Here is a 7,769-nt window from a genome sequence, read left to right on the forward strand (position 1 = left end):
TAAAATTAAATTAAAAAAAGAAAGAAATATGGAAAAGAATTGTAAAGTCAGCATTTTGAAGCACAATCCCTCAAAAAATTGGTCAACTCAAGAATGATTCTCCTGATTCTTTCTAGTGAACCCCATTATCCTTCAATCTGAACAAATCTGAAACTAGTGATCAACATTAAAATCGTATACCATATAACTTGTAGGGAAATTAACGTTTTCCACATAAAGCCTTCGATTTAGAACTTTCCTATTTCATTTGAAGTATGTTTTCAAAAGTGGATGTTTACATAATTATAGAAATAATAAACTTACCCACATTATTTCTTCATCAATTACAAAGTCTGGGGGGGGGTCATAATATACTTGCAACTTTCAATATGAAAAATAAACATTATCTTACTGAAACTTGAATATATATATATATATATATGTCTGTTTTATCTCTAGTGAAACCTCTGCAAAAATATTAAAAAATATCAGAGATTGCCATAATTTTTTGTTTTAAAATCCAAGGTCTAAGTTCACTAGATATTTGAGATATTCATGGAATGACAGTTTTTTTCAAACCTATGGGGATGCTTTCATTAGAGAAAAATGTTTCTATTTGTATGGAAAGTTAAACTGAACATTTATTAATTTCTCCATATAAAATTGGTACTAATAAGATGTTACTTACGGGATGGCTTCGCCCCAGTGACATTTTGTTTTTTAACAGATCAACTAGAGAAACTAAAAACAAACTAATTTCATTTTTGAAAAATACAAAAAAGAATCTAGATTTTAGAAATCACTTTAAAGGTAGAATACTAGAGTTCCATAAATGTAAAAGGTTTTTGTTTCAACTTTCTATGTCTCTGAACTTTTTATCAGCCTCACTAGTTAGTTCAATGTAATATTTCATTTATATTTTAAAGCCTATGCTTTCTCAAACTCTGAATAAAATTATAGTTTGCACACAAATAAAGGGATCATTAATTTCATAATGGCAACTATTAGACTGCACTTGGAAGTTTTACAAAATGAACCAACATTTGCTGTGAATTTGTGGACAACAAACTTTCATGTGTAGGGGTTGATATTTGTAAATAAGACAGAAAATCTCTAGTGCTCAATGCAAGGAATGATGTCATAGGAATATACATCTCTATATAGAAAAGACAGAATCAGTGGTGAGAAATTTGTTTAAATAGCAAGTATATGCAACATGTTAAATGCTATTAAGGGAATGTCTCTTATTTTTTTATATCAAGGATAAGAGTTATGAAAAGTTAATCAGTCAAGAATGAAAATAAAATTCATTTATTCATTTATTCTTTTTTATATTTTACAATTTTTAAAAATTTTATTGTTAAGATGTTGTACAGAGGAGTTACTGTTACATGAGTAAGGCAATGAGTACATTACTTGTCAATCGTTACCCCTTCCCTTCCTTGTTGTTGTCCCACTAATTCTTCCCTCCCCCACCACCCATTCCTATCCCCCCTCCCCCTCTCACTGCCCAAAGTTGTAAAGTTTGTTTCCAATATACTGTCCTGTGGGTATCTTTGTTGCAATGGTTAATCCTGTGTCCTTTTTTCAGACTTTTGTTATTCCCCTTCCCCTTCCCAGGTTAGACATATGCATAAACAAGATGCAGGGTATCAAAATTGAGTACAGTGACAACAGGGGATATGCCATAGGGGAAAGAACATATTAGGAAACAACAACAACAACAAAAATAAAATAACATGGTACATTTAAAACAATAACAAAGGCGGGTGCCTCTCACCTGTAATCCCAGCTACTGAGGAGGCTGAGATCTGAGGATCACAGTTCAAAGCCAGCTCAGGCAGAAAAGTCCATGAGACTGTTATCTCCAATTAACCACTAGAAAACCGGGAGTGGTGCTGTGGTTCAAGTGGTAGAGTGCTTGCCTTGAGCTGAAGAACTCAGGGATAGTGCCCAAGCCCCAAGACCAACAACAACAACAAAAAAGACAAAACTCTTGAGTCCATATCTTGGGATTCATTTCACTTAGCATCCTCTTATATGATCATTTGTACATGTTTTTTGAGTTTTTTAGCTCATTTAATAGGATTATCCTATATGTTTAATAATTATTGCAAATAAGGCAAACCATGAGATGAAATTTCTTTGGGACTGGGTAAATTCACTAAATATGATTTTTCCAAGTCTTTCATTTCCTAACAAATGTAGTGGTGGCAGTTTTTCTGATGAATGCATAGAATTCCATTGTATATATAACACATTTTCTTGATCCACTCATCCATTGAGGGGCATCTGGGTTGGTTCCATATCTTAGCTATGGTAAATAATGCTGCAATAAACATTGTTGTGCTGGTAGCTTTAGTATGGCCATGTTTGTGATCGTTTTAGTAAATGTCCAGAAGTAGGATTGCTGGGTCATAGGGGAGCTTTATGTGTATGCAGTCTTTTGAGGAACCTCCATACTGCTTTCCAAAGTGGCTGAACAAATTTACACTCCCACCAACAATGCAATAGGATTCCCTTTTGGCCACATCCTCTCCAACATCTGTCATTATTAGATTTTTTTATTATAGCCATTCTAATTGGGATAAGGTGGAATCTCAATGTTGTTTTGATTTGCATGTCTTTTGTGGCCAGAGAAATTGAGCATTTCTTCATATTTCTACTGGCCATTCTAATTTCCTCTTCAGGAAAGTCTCTAAGTCTTTAGCCCACTTGTTAATAGGTCCATTGCTTCTTTGAGAATTTGTTTTTGGGTGACTTAATGTTTTGAATTCTAAGTAGATTTTGGATATGAGACCTTTGTCTGTTGTATAGCTAATGAAGATCTCCTAGTCTGTGGACTTTCTATTAATCTTGCTAGCTATGTCCTTTGCCATGCAGAAGCTCTGCAGTTTCATGCAATTCCATATTTTTTCTTTTTCTTTTTTTTTTGGAGGGGTCCGGTTGTGGGGCTTGAACTCTGGGCCTGGGTGCTGTCCTTCAGCTCTTCAGCTCAAGGCTAGTGCTCTACCACTTGAGCCACAGTGCCACTTCCGGCTTTTTTCTTTTTCTTATGTGCTGCAACCCCATTTTTTCAACCTTCCTTTGATTCGTTGAGTTTCTGGGTCTCTACTAAGAAAATTTCGGTCTGTGCCAAGGAGCCCTAGAGTATTTCCTATTTCTCCCTGAATATCTCCACCAAACCAGCACTACAAAAGATATTTAAAGATGTCCTACACATAGAGAATCAACTAGAACATGATGAAGGCAGAGAAACAGCCCCCAAACAATCATGTAACATAGGCAGAACCTAGGTGACACAGCCCCTAAGAAGTTAGATAAAATAACAGAAACTTCCAAATACCTTTAAATCCTAACTCTCAATATCAATGGTCTTAACTCTCCAATTAAATGACATAGAATCTCTAGTTGGACCCCAGAACAGGATCTGTCTATTTGCTGTCTTCAAGAGACACACCTTCTCCACAAAAACAAACATACTCTGAAAATGAAAGGCTGGAATAAAATCTACTAAGCAAACGGCTCCCACAAACAGGCAGGAGTAGCAGTCCTAATTTCAGATAAAATAGACTTAAAATTAAAATTATTGAGAAGAGATAAAGATTGACACTACATTCTAATAAAAGGATCTCTTTTACAGTAGGCTATAACAATTCTAATTATCTATTCACCAAATACCGGAGCACCCAAATTTATCCATAAAACTACTTTCCCTAAAAATCACATATAGATCCAAAGACATTGATTGTTGGTGACTTTAACACACCACTTTCCCCACTGGATAGATCAACCTAGCAAAAATTCAACAGAGAAACAGCAGATCTAAACAACTGCATAGACAAAGTAGACTTAAAAGACCTCTGTAGAATATTAAACCCATCAACAACAGATTACACATTCTTACCAGCAGTACATGGAACATTCTCCAAAATATACTACATTTTAGGTCACAAAGCAAATCTGTCCAAATTCAGAAACATTGAAATCATGCCCTTCATTCTCTCAGACCACTAGGGAATAATATTAGAATTCAACAACAAAAGCCACCAAAGAAAATTCTATAACACATGGAGGCTGAACACACTGCTGAACCATGAAAAGGTCATGGAAGTTATTAGAAAGGAAATTCAAATGTAACAAATATGAAAATACAAATTAAAAGGTCCTCTGGGACATGGCAAAGGCAGTACTTAGAGGAAAGGTCATAGCTCTGAGTTCTTACTTCAACAATTGGAGAGATCTCAAACTAACAATTTAATGATGCACCTGAAGCTCCTTGAAAAAGAGCACCAAGCCAAACCCTAATCCAGTACGCAGAAACAAAAATATTAAAATTAAATCAGAATTAAATGAATTAGAATAAAAAACATAGAAAGACTCAATAAAACAAAGAGTTAATTCATCAAAAAAATAGCAAACCTTACCAGAAAAAGAGAACACACCCAAATAAACAAACTCAGAGATGAGAATGGAAACATCACCACAGAAACACCAAGATACAGAACATTATAAGGAAACATTTCTCAAAACGTTATGCTAATAAGTTTGAGAATCTGGATGAAATGGGAAAATGTCTAGCAAATATTGACATACCCAAACTAAATCAAGATGAGTCAAACCAAATTAACAGGCCCATATCAAGCATCAAAATCCCAGGACCGGATGGGTTCACTGCTGAATTCTACAAGCCTTCAAAGCAGAGCTCACATCAATACTCTTCCAACTCTTCAATAAAATTAAAAATGAAAGTTCACCACCAAGGTCCTTCTATGAAGCTATCATGACCCTCATTGTCAAACCAGATAGGTTTTCTCATCAAAGAAAGAGAACTATAGACAGATTTCTTTGATGAACATCGATACAAAACTTCTCAACAAAATTTTAGCCAATCAGCCTCAATAAGTCATCAAAAAATCATGCAAATGATAAAACAGGATTCATTCCAGGATACCAAGCTGGTTCAATATATGCAAATCAATTAATATAATTTATCACATGAAAAATAGCAAGGATAAGAGCCACATGATTATCTCAATAGATGCTTTGAAAAAGCATTTGACAAGATCCAACATCCCTTCATGATGAAAGCTCTGGAGAAGCTAGAAATCAAGGGAACATTTCTCAATACAATAAAAGCCATGTATGAGGAACCTATAGCCAGCATTATACTTAATGGCAAAAAGCTAAAGCCATTTCCTCTAAACTCAAGAATAAGACAAGGATATCTGAGCTCTCCACTCCTCTTCAACTTAGTATTAGAATGCCTAGCTAGGGCAATAAGACCAAACATTAAGGGGATCCAATTTGGGAAAGATGAAGTAAAACTCTCCCTCTTTGCAGAAGACATGATCTTATATTTAAAGAACCCCATGGAATCCATTCGCGAGCTACTTGAGCTGATTCAAAATTTTGGCAAAGTAGCAGGGTATAAAATTAACTAGTCAAAAATCGATGGCTTTCCTGTATGCCAACAATGAGAAAAGCATGGCTGAAATCAGGAAAGCAACTCCTTTTGTAATAGGCCCACAAAAAATAAAATTCCAAGGACTAAACTAAAGAAGTGAAGGGCCTCTATGATGAAACCTTTAAAACCTTGAAAAAGGAAATTAAAGCAGAAATAAGTGTAAGATCTGATCCAGGATGGCAATCAGACTGTGACCTCCTCATAGTCAAGTGTCTGCCCAGTACCCGTGTTACCTATGCCACTGGTGCACCTGGAAGAGGTCACATCCACATCCACTGAAGTCACATCTGGATTCCATGTGGTCACACTTTTCTCCCACCTGGTCCCACCTCCCTTTACCTGTCCACACCTGCCCCCCCAGATGCTTTCTTTCCCAGCCATGTGGAGTGCCAACCTGGTCTGATGCCAGCCAGAATGATGAATAAACCTACTTCTTACCTGAATGCCACATGGTGTTGTTCTTACTTGGCAGCCTCTTTAAAAACCTAAATGGTGCCACTTGAATTCAGAAAGGGTTTCACGTCAGGATAGGTGGGATTCTTCTCCATTTTTTCCTTTGTTTCTTCTTTTTTTCATTTTTTTCTTTTTTTTGCTATGAGGAATACTTCTAGTTCTGACTGCCTTTTTGCAAACCAGTCTGCTGCAGACACAGTACATCAATACCATTGCTGGCCTCTGCATCCACCCCCACGCTTCTACATTTTCGTTAGTGAATTACTCTCTAAGGATTCTCTGTCAGTCTCTCTCCAGATGTGGTACCATGTCAGAGAACCTGCTAGGCCTTTAAATGAAAGGCCACTCACCTCTGGTAAGTCAGGACGCTGCTTCCACTAGTAAGTATTCCTTCACTCACTAAATTTTTCTCTCCTGTGCTTTTAATGGGGTGCTGTGTATCAAGCGTGAGCTTGAAATGCCTCTTGAGCTCCCTGGAAAGCCAGAGTGCCCAATTTTTTATGCCATTCTCAGATTTAGACAGTTTTTGCCACTGCAATGGTAAATGGTCAGAAGTCAGTTTACTTTCAGGCCTTCTTTGGTCTCTCTCTCTCTCTCTCTCTGCCAATCATGTCCAACTTTCCCTATCTCTCTCTTTCTCTTTTCTTCAACCTTTTGGCTTGTGCCCTATAGAGTATGATGCAGGCTGGGTCGTGGGGAACCCTCTGGGCTCCCTTTCAAAGGCTAGCCATTCTAGGTTTGAAAATTCTCCATTTATTCAGGTTTTCTTTGCCTGTTCTCTGCCTCGCTAGGCCCTTCTCCCCTGTCTCCTAGCCATCTCCTCTAGAAAGGTAACTTTCCTTGTCTTATAGTGCAATCTCTCTCTGTATGTGTCTCTGTCTCTCTCTCTGTCTCTGTCTCTGTCTCTGTCTCTCTCTCTCTTTCCTTGAAAGCACTCACATTCTGTTGGAGGGTGCCTCTTCCTTTCTGCTTCTTTATCTGCTTGTAAGCTTGCTTGCTTATTTCATAATGTTCCACCAAGTTTTCATACCATCATGAATTTTTCAGAAATTTACCATCTTGAGTTCACCATCCTGACCACATGATGGGTTAAGGGTTTGGTTCCATCTTACCCTTTCCCTCCCACCAAGCTTACTACTCCTCTACCCATTCTAATGTGCCTTGCTAACAAGTTGCTGCCTCTTTTCACAGGCCCTGGTAACTAAAGCCCAACCAACCATCTGATGTGCTATGTTAGCAAACATGTCTAAATATTGTTGTCAGAAATTTTCAGTTTTGAACTTTACAACTTTGGCTGGGCCGGGGGGGTGGGGAGAGGAGGGTGAGGGGGAAGGGAAGGGGGATAGGAAGGAATGGGAAGGGGAAACAAATGCTTGATAAGAAATGTACTCATTACCTTGCTCATGTAATTGTAATCCCTCTGTACAGTATTTTCACAATAAAAAAAAACAGGAAAAAAATTTCAGTTTTTAGTTTTGCCATTTTTTTTGGTTTGGTGTTGTGTATTCTATGTGGTACTATGTGGTTCTAAAATATTGGGCAAAATAATGTCATCTTACTGCTGGAATTCCAAGAGTCTAAGGCCGTGATTCATTTTTGTCCTCTACAAAACTAAATGTGTGCTGTGTGTGTGTGTGTGTGTGTGTGTGTGTGTATGTTTGTGTGTTTGTGTAAGTGTGTGTGCATGCCTATGTGTGTATGTTTGTGTCTGTTGTAAACTGGTTATCTGGCATTATAGTCAAGTTATTTGGCCTAATTTGTCTGAGATTCCTGAAGTTTTCTCAGTTTTGATTTGTAGTTCAGTGCCAGCGAGTCAACATGTATTCTAGATCCAGTCCATCTATTCCAACCTGAAAGACAGCTTCACTCC

This window comes from Dipodomys ordii, unplaced genomic scaffold, assembly GCF_000151885.1.
Source record: "Dipodomys ordii isolate 6190 unplaced genomic scaffold, Dord_2.0 Scaffold17, whole genome shotgun sequence".
NCBI classification, from domain to species: Eukaryota; Metazoa; Chordata; class Mammalia; order Rodentia; family Heteromyidae; genus Dipodomys; species Dipodomys ordii.